Genomic DNA, 10,398 nt, shown 5'->3' with positions numbered 1-10,398 from the left:
TCAGGCCAGGGTGTGGCATGGGTTTTTGTATGTGGTGTGTATGTATGGGGATTGTAGCTAGTGGGGTGTTCTAGCTAAGTCTATGGCTGTCTGAAGTGGTTCTCAATCAGAGGCAGGTGTTTATTGTTGTCTCTGATTGGGAACCATATTTAGGCAGCCATATTCTTTGAGTTTGTCGTGGGTGATTGTCCTGAGTGTCTTGATGTCCTTGTTTGATGTTAGTTGACACAAGTATAGTCTGTTTTCGTTTATTGTTTTGTAGTGTTCATGTTTATTCGTGTTTACGTTTGTTTAAATAAACATGGATCGCAATCGACACGCTGCAGTTTGGTCCGACTCTCCTTCTCACCAAGAAAACCGTTACAGAATCACCCACCACAAACGGACCAAGCAGCGTGTCAACAGGCAGGAGCCACAGGAGAAGCAACAAAGGCAGCAACAGCAGCGTAAAGAGGAATGGACATGGGAGGACGCTTTGGATGGCAAGGGCTGTTACACTTGGGAGGAGATACTGGCTGGAAGAGATCGCCTCCCATGGGAACAGGTGGAGGCACTTAGGAGAGCAGAGGCAGCCGGAGAGAGGAGTCGGCGATACGAGGGAACACGGTTGGCAAGGAAGCCTGAGAGGCAGCCCCAAACATTTCTTGGGGGGGGGGCTAACAGGGAGTATGGCTACGCCAGGTAGGAGACCTGTGCAAACTCCCTGTGCTTACCGGGGGGCTAGAGAGACCGGACAGGCACCGTGTTATGCAGTGGTGCGCATGGTGTCTCCAGTGCGGGTGCATAGCCCGGTACGGTATATTCCAGCTCCGCGTGTCGGCCGGGCTAGATTGAGCGTCGAGCCTAATGCCATGAAGCCGGCTCTACGCATCTGGTCCCCAGTGCGTCTCCTTGGGCCGGCTTACATGGCACCAGCCTTGCGCTCGGTGTCTCCGGTTCGCCTGCATAGCCCAGTGCGGGCTATTCCACCTCGCCGCACTGGCAGGGCGACCGTGAGCATTCAACCAGGTAAGGTTGGGCAGGCTCGGTGCTCAAGAGCTCCAGTGCGCTTGCACGGTCCGGTCTTTCCAGTACCACCTCCACACCCCAGCCCTCCGGTAGCAGCTCCCCGCACCAGGCTTCCTGTGCGTGTCCTCGGCCCAGTACCACCAGTGCCAGCACCACGCATCAGGCCTACAGTGCGCCTCGCCTGTCCAGCGCTGCCGGAGCCTTCCTCCTCTCCAGCGCTGTCGGAGTCTCCCGCCTGTTTAGCGCTGTCAGAGCTTTCCGCCTCTACAGCGCTGCCGGAGTCTCCCGCCTGTTCAGAACTGCCAGTCTGCAAGGAGCTGCCAGTCTGCAAGGAGCTGCCAGTCTGCAAGGAGCTGCCAGTCTGCAAGGAGCTGCCAGTCTGCAAGGAGCTGCCAGTCTGCATAGAGCTGCCAGTCTGCATAGAGCTGCCAGTCTGCATGGAGCTGCCAGTCTGCAAGAAGCTGCCAGTCTGCAAGGAGCTGCCAGTCTGCAAGGAGCTGCCAGTCTGCAAGGAGCCGCCAGAGCTGCCAGTCTGCAGGATGCCGCCAGAGCTGCCAGTCTGCAAGGAGCCGCCAGAGCTGCCAGTCTGCATGGAGCCGCCAGAGCCGCCAGTCTGCATGGAGCAGCCAGAGCCGCCAGTCTGCATGGAGCAGCCAGAGCCGCCAGTCTGCATGGAGCAGCCAGAGCCGCCAGTCTGCATGGAGCAGCCAGAGCCGCCAGTCTGCATGGAGCAGCCAGGGCCGCCAGTCTGCATGGAGCAGCCAGGGCCGCCAGTCTGCATGGAGCAGCCAGGGCCGCCAGTCTGCATGGAGCAGCCAGGGCCGCCAGTCTGCATGGAGCAGCCAGGGCCGCCAGTCTGCATGGAGCAGCCAGGGCCGCCAGTCTGCATGGAGCAGCCAGAGCCGCCAGTCTGCATGGAGCAGCCAGAGCCGCCAGTCTGCATGGAGCAGCCAGAGCCGCCAGTCTGCATGGAGCAGCCAGAGCCGCCAGTCTGCATGGAGCAGCCAGAGCCGCCAGTCTGCATGGAGCAGCCAGAGCCGCCAGTCTGCATGGAGCAGCCAGAGCCGCCAGTCTGCATGGAGCAGCCAGAGCCGCCAGTCTGCATGGAGCCGCCAGTCTGCATGGAGCAGCCAGAGCCGCCAGTCTGCATGGAGCAGCCAGAGCCGCCAGTCTGCATGGAGCAGCCAGAGCCGCCAGTCTGCATGGAGCAGCCAGAGCCGCCAGTCTGCATGGAGCAGCCAGAGCCGCCAGTCTGCATGGAGCAGCCAGAGCCGCCAGTCTGCATGGAGCAGCCAGAGCTGCCAGTCAGCATGGAGCAGCCAGTCAGCATGGAGCAGCCAGTCAGCATGGAGCAGCCAGAGCTGCCAGTAAGCCAGACTCTTCCAGATCTGCCAGACTCTTCCAGATCTGCCAGTCTACCAGACTCTTCCAGATCTGCCAGTCTACCAGACTCTTCCAGATCTGCCAGTCTACCAGACTCTTCCAGATCTGCCAGTCTACCAGACTCTTCCAGATCCGCCAGTCAGCCGGGATCTGCCAGAACTGCCAGTCGGCCAGGATCCGCCAGTCGGCCAGGATCTGCCAGATCTGCCAGTCAGCCAGGATCTGCCAGTCAGCCAGGATCTGCCAGTCAGCCAGGATCTGCCGAAACCACCAGCCAGCCAGGATCTGGTAGATTCATCAACCTGCCTTAGCTTCCTCTCACTCATGAGCTTCCTCTCACTCCTGAGCTTCCTCTCAGTCCCGAGCTGCCTCAGTCCCGAGCTGCCCCTCAGTCCCGATCTGCTCCTCAGTCCAGTGGGGTTCTGGGTGAGGACTACTAGGCCATGGTCGGCGGCGAGGGTGGACTATCCAAGGACGCGAGGAGAAGGAACTAAGACATTGATTGAGTGGGGTCCACGTCCCGCGCCGAAGCCGCCACCATGGACAAACGCCCACCCGGACCCTCCCTATTGTTTTGAGGTGCGTTCGGGAGTCCGACCATATTTAGGCAGCCATATTCTTTGAGTTTGTCGTTGGTGATTGTCCTGAGTGTCTTGATGTCCTTGTTTGATGTTAGTTGACACAAGTATAGGTAGTTTTCGGTTTTCGTTTCGTTTATTGTTTTGTAGTGTTCATGTTTAGTCGTTTACGTTTGTTTAAATAAACATGGATCGCAATCGACACGCTGCAGTTTGGTCCGACTCTCCCTTTCACCAAGAAAACCGTTACATAGGTGAAGTTAAGGGTCCTACAGTAGGTCTATGTTGTTTGGTGATATTATGTGTCCTACAGTAGTTCTCTGTTAGGTGAAGTTATTGGTCATATGTTGTTAGGTGAAGTTATGGGTCCTACAGTACGTCTATGTTGTTAGGTGAATTTATGGGTCCAACAGTAGATTTATGGTGTTGTTTGGTGAAGTAATGAGTCCTACAGTAGGTCTATGTTCTTGTTAGGTGAAGTTCTGGGTCCCTTACTAGGTCTTCGTTCTTGTTTTGTGATATTATGGGTCCTACAGTAGGTCTAAGTTGTTAGGTGAAGTTATGGGTCTTACAGTAGGTCTATGTTAGGTTAAGTTATTGGTCCTATGTTTTTAGGTGAAGGTGTGAGTCCCAAACTAGGTAGGTCTATGTTGTTGTTTGGTGATATTATGGGTCCTACAGTAGTTAGGTGAAGTTATTGGTAATATGTTGTTAGGTGAATTTATGGGTCCTACAGTCGGTCTATGTTGTTGTTAGGTGAAGTTATGGGTCCAACAGTAGATTTATGGTGTTTGGTGAATTTATGGGTCCTACAGTAGGTGTATGTTGTTGTTAGGTGAATTTATGGGTCCTACAGTAGGTGTATGTTGTTGTTAGGTGAAGTTATGGGTCCTACAGTAGGTGTATGTTTGGTGATATTATGTGTCCTACAGTAGTTCTCTGTTAGGTGAAGTTATTGGTCATATGTTGTTAGGTGAATTTATGGGTCCTACAGTACGTCTATGTTGTTGTTATGTGAAGTTATGGGTCCTACAGTAGGTCTATGTTGTTGTTAGGTGAAGTTATGGGTCCTACAGTAGGTTTATGGTGTTTGGTGAAGTTATGGGTCCATTACTAGGTCTTATTTTTTGGGGGGTGAATTTATGGGTCCTACAGTACGTCTATGTTGTTGTTATTTGAAGTTATGGGTCCTACAGTAGGTGTATGTTGTTGTTTGGTGATATTATGTGTCCTACAGTAGTTCTCTGTTAAGTGAAGTTATTGGTCATATGTTGTTAGGTGAATTTCTGGGTCCTACAGTACGTCTATGTTGTTTTTATCTGAAGTTTTGGGTCCTACAGTAGGTCTATGTTATTATTAGGTGAAGGTGTGAGTCTCTTACTAAGTAGTTCTATATTGTTGATTGGTGATATTATGGGACCTACAGTAGGTGTGTGTTATTGTGAGGTGAAGTTATGGGTCCAACAGTAGGTCTATGTTGTTGTTAGGAGAAGTTATGGGTCCTACAGTAGGTGTGTGTTATTGTTAGGTGAAGTTATGGGTCCAACAGTAGGTCTATGTTGTTGTTAGGAGAAGTTATGGGTCTTACAGTAGGTCTGTGTTAGGTGAAGTTATTGGTCCTATGTTTTTAGTTGAAGTTATGGGTCCTTCAGTAGGTCTATGTTGTTGTTTAGAGATATGTAGGATGTTTTCGTTAGGTGAAGTTATTTGTCCTACAGTAGGTCTACGTTTTTAGGTGAAGTTATGGGACAGTAGGTCTTTGTTGTTAGGTGAAGTTATGGGTCCTACAGTAGGTCTATGTTGTTGTAAGGTGAAGTTGTGAGTCCCAAACTAGGTAGGTCTATCTTGTTGTTTGGTGATATTATGGGTCCTACAGTAGTTCTATGTTAGGTGAAGTTAATGGTCCTATGTTGTTAGGTGAAGTTATGGGTCCTACAGTTGGTCTATGTTGTTCTTAGGTGTAGGTTTGGGTTCTACAGTAGGTTTGTGGTGTTTGGTGAAGTATTGGGTCCTACAGTAGTTCTATCTTCTTGTTAGGTGAATTTCTGGGTCCCTTACTAGTTCTTCTTTATTGTTTGGTGAAGTTATGGGTCCTACAGTAGGTCTATGTTATTGTTAGCTGAAGTTGTGAGTCTCTTACTAGGTAGGTTTATGTTGTTGTTAGGTGAAGTTATGCGTCCTACAGGAGGTCTATGTTCTTGTTAGGTGAATTTCTGGGTCCCTTACTTGGTCTTCTTTATTGTTTTGTGATATTATGGGTCCTACAGTAGTTCTATGTTAGGTGAAGTTATTGGTCCTATGTTGTTAGGCGAAGTTATGGGTCCTACAGTAGGTCTATGTTGTTGTTAGGTGAAGTTATGGGTCCTACAGTAGGTCTGTGTTGTTGTTAGGTGAATTTATGTGTCCAACAGTAGGTTTATGGTGTTGTTTGGTGAAGTTATGGGACAGTAGGTCTTTGTTGTTGTTAGATGAAGTTATGGGTCCTACAGTAGATGTATGTTATTGTTAGGTAAGGTTATGGGTCCTAAAGTAGGTCTATGTAGGTGTTAGGTGAAGTTTTGGGTCCTACAGTTGTAGTTCAATTAAGTTATGGGTCCTTCAGTAGGTATATGTTTGGGGAAGTTATGTGTCCAACAGTAGGTTTATGGTGTTTGGTGAAGTTATGGGACAGTAGGTCTTTGTTGTTGTTAGATGAAGTTATGGGTCCTACAGTAGATGTATGTTATTGTTAGGTGAAGTTATGGGGCCTACAGTAGTTGTATGTTGTTAGGTGATGTTATGGGTCCTACAGTAGGTCTATTTTATTGTTAAGTGAAGTTATGGGTCCTACAGTATTTCTATGTTGTTGTTTGGTGAAGTTATTGGTCCGACAGTAGGTCTATGTTATTGTTAGGTGAAGATATTGGTCCTACAGCAGGTCTGTTTTTGTTAGGTGAAGTTATGAGTCCTACAGTAGGTATATGTTGTTTGGGGGAGTTATGGGTCCTACAGTCAGTCTATGTTATGGGTCCTACAGTAGGTATTTGTTGTTTGGTGAAGTTATGGGTCCTACAGTAGGTATTTGTTGTTTGGTGATGTTCTGGGTCCTACAGTAGGTCTATGTTAGGTGAAGTTATGTCATGGAAATGTCCTGTATTACCAAATCATGAGTCCATCTTTAATTATATGAGCTTTACCATAGCCCTGTGACTCTCAGATCAATTCGGTGTCTATAAATGAATTCTCTGAGAGTGCTTACATATTGGCAACTGAGATCCTTTATAGCAAAGACACACATAGCCAGACAGCATTGGCTATACATGATCATTCAGTTTGGTCTCCTAAACTAAGTTCCTATCTCGTTCATGGTACCACTTAGGACCAAAAACATTACCTCATCCAATGGCATATATCAAATACAACCCCACCTGGACAAGATCACAGAGAGACCTGACTGGCACACAGACATTGTGGAGCCACCTAACTGGTTCCCCATTAATCACCTCATCCCTTCACATGGTTTAGGAATAGTTTACAGACACATTCACAGATAAGACTAACCTGACCTCTCCCCTCTCTGGGCCCAAGTAACATTTTTCCCACACAAGCATGCTTATGAAAATGAATAAAACATCTTATTTATAAATGTTACCTAAAGAATTCTGATTCTGACACGACATTCCCCTCTCAGGGACATTGTCCCTGCTAAAGAATCAGAACATTAATTACATACTCAATATTTAAAAGAAAAAATCTAATCCATTCAATGTCAAATACCTTAGCTTTTTGTAAGCTTTCTCCCTTCTGAAACTAAGTTTTACAACCTTTATTCTACAAGACAAACTTGCACATGTTTAATAACACAGAATAATGCATTTGAGGAAAATAAAAACATAACATAGAAATGCTCCCTAAATTACATGAGAACCAGTATCTAAACACAGACCTCATCAAAACATATAGGACAGGCATCCCTCTAAGTCCTCATGCTCAGAGATGTCAGAAATAGAGAATGGGTCAGGGAAATCATTCATATTCCAAATCATAATTAACAACCCAACTGTTTATCCAACCAAAATGTAGAATGACATTCCTCAGTGATTCAAATTGGTCTTATCACTCAAAGTAAAAACCTCACTTTAACACACATCAATATTAGCTGAATTTACATTCAGTATAATTACCCTTTAATCCTACTATTAACTTTTTTTTTATCATGATTATAATACAGATCAGTATCTCAATGCATTCTTAATCTAAATGACTAAAATGTACATGGTGTAGACCTCTACAATCAACCTGATACCACAAAAGTATGAACCTATTGTATTGGCACAGTTGACCAACCCCCCCCCCCCCCCCCCCCCCCCCCATTGAATCTTCTGGCGTTCTTTTTGTTCTTTGTCCTTCTTCAGATAGCTTTACAGTTCAAAGTGGACGGCCCATGATAATGTCCCAATTTCAATGTCTCATCTTTACCACTCATGTCTTGTCCATTCGTCAACCAATATACCATCATCATGAGAAAAGGTTGGAACAGATCTCCCTCCATGATCCGTCCATGTGGACTGTTCTCTCACACTCCTGAGAAAAGCATGAAAGAAAAGCAGTTGATAGCTTAGATCGGATACTACACTGATTTCTGGCTTGGTTCCTTTCTCTCGGTAGAAGTGGTTCAGAAGGCCTTCTTCAACGCCTTTGTCACTCTTCTTCAGCCAGTTAGAGGGGGTTTTGAGGTACACACACTATTTGGTCCAAAATATCTCTTCCATGCATTAAGATACCGTCTGATGTCACTTTTCATGATAACCTCGAAAGAACAGATCAGAACAACAGTTTAGTTCAGTTCATTAACTAAATGATAAATTATTACTTTTACCAATTATTCTTAATACACATATCTAAACATATTTCAAAGAAAATAACACATTCTATTGAAACTATTCTTTCAAATTGGCTTATACTTCCCATCTCATTGTCAACTCCACCGTAGAGCCAAGGATCAAGAAGTTAGACCTATATCCCCTCCGGAATAGAACAAAACAAACACAACAATACAATACACTCAACAATACAATACACTCCTTCACATATCATTCAAGGTGTATAACTTCAATTCAAATCCTCAAACTGAATCCTCCCACATTTTTTAAACATATCTCTCTGTATGAGAGTAATATAAAAAATAAAAAAAACTACTACTGGAAAAAAAAAATCTAATAACCTAATGAAATTAAAATCACTAAACTGAAAAAACCCCACAAAGAAAAATGATTTAACCCATGTGGTCATAGGAAAATAGACTTAAAGCAGCATACCCTTAGTTAAAAGCAATGCCCTCTCCTTCTTCGCAGTGGTCCAAATTACAAATATGGCTAAGAACTATAAAATCAAACATATTTACCAATTACACAAATTATCTTGAAAGCAGTATTATAAATGACCATAAATTCATTATCCAAATGGCTTTCCAATGCGGGTGATCAAGCCACAACAGAAGGTCATCAGAGGTCATAGGTCATACAAAAGCCTTCAAAGAAGTGTTTTTTTTTTTTACCATATTAGACAAATTATAAACAATAGTCAAATAGTTCCTACATGTTGAATCCCAGGTTCCCAGAACATTCCTTTATCAAAATAATTAACGTGTGTAATTAAAACTCAAAAAATAAAAACTCGTTAAAATCCCATGTGCGTGCGTGCCCCTTTAAGATACCTTTGCACTAAAACAAATGGAAAACTCAAATCAAACATGGTATTTTAAAAACAGCAACAAATAGTCATAACAAATGTTTTATGTGTGTGTATTTGCAAAACTTAAGGTAAAAACAAAAACTACCAAGCCCTTTTCAATTTGGTCGTTTATGGCCTCAATCTCACTCACTCTCCCCAAGATTATAGTCCCAGGAAACATTCCAAAGAGAGACAATGAAACACCCATTTTCGCAGAAAAAAACACAAAACACTTTGTTAGTATTCATTACACTACATCGATTCAGAAACTCAAAAGTGAACTATAAACCAAACCTAATGATAATTCCACTGTACCTCAAATCATTAGTCATACGTTTTAATCAACATCAATGTATATGCATGCTTAATTGAACATGTTACCCTTAGATACAATTATCCTTACTATCTAAATGTAATACTTTTTCCTCTGTCATAAATGTAGTACATTTCTCAGCGTAAGAAATCAGTATTTAATCCCAGGCATTTAATGAAAATGTAGACGTGTTCTCCCATGGCTCCTTCAACTTACATATTTAGATAACTTCCATCCATCCCGGAAGAAAGAATCCTACTCAAACGCATCAAATAATACAATGTATCAATGTAAAATCAACACCTAAAATCAACAATAAACAGCATACAAATAAACAAACCACTTTAATCAGCAATCTAGTCATTTCAAAATGTTGATATAAATTTAGTAAAAACTATCCTGATTTTTAACAAATCTAAAATCTTTCAAAAGTTGGCGCTGTCTCATCAGCGTAAAAATCGAAACAAACTTTTTTCCACTCATATCGACAAAGTTTTCATTCCCCAAATGTCAATACTGTTTAAGCACGTACATTAATGATCCTCATTCTGTCTGTACAGGGTCTGAAGTTCCAATGTATGCAGACGATACAGTGATAAATTCATGCAAATAACAAACAAACTACACAAGAACTCACTATTATAATGGTTCAGATGACAAAATTGCTCAGAGACTCATGTTTACATCTCAATAAAATAAAACAGTCTGCATGTTAAAAAAAACTGATGCCCCTGAGACAGATGTCTATGTATCAGGGGAAAAGCTCTCGGTGGTATCTGATTTTAAGTACCAAGGCATCATACTTGATTCCAACCTCTCTTTTAAAAAGCAAATAAAAAAGGCACTCAAATAACCAAATTCAACCTAGATAATTTCCCAAAACATATGAAATTGTTTTCAACTATAGAGGTAATAAAACTATAATTAAAATCTATGATACTCCCCCACTTAACATACTAGTTTGGCCCAAGCTTGCTTTTCAACATTAATACCCTGACCTTGTTCCACATAATGGAAACAGATTATAATGTTAGACTACATGAACTTTCCTGCTCAAATTCACTGGTGTTACCTAAACAATCAAACCAAGAATCAATAACCATCAGAATACATGATCACAATGTTTCCTTACACCTAAATCACTTTCAACTTAACATATGCTATTCCTTTTTTTCCCAGTGGGCAAAAATATACACTGCTCAAAAAAATAAAGGGAACACTAAAATAACACATCCTAGATCTGAATGAATGAAATATTCTTATTAAATACTTTTTTCTTTACATAGCTGAATGTGCTGACAACAAAATCACACAAAAATGTTTAATGGAAATTAAATTTATCAACCCATGGAGGTCTGGATTTGGAGTCACACTCGAAATTAAAGTGGAAAATCACACTACAGG

This window comes from Oncorhynchus mykiss, chromosome 7, assembly GCF_013265735.2.
Source record: "Oncorhynchus mykiss isolate Arlee chromosome 7, USDA_OmykA_1.1, whole genome shotgun sequence".
NCBI lineage: Eukaryota > Metazoa > Chordata > Actinopteri > Salmoniformes > Salmonidae > Oncorhynchus > Oncorhynchus mykiss.
This window is presented reverse-complemented; position numbering follows the sequence as displayed.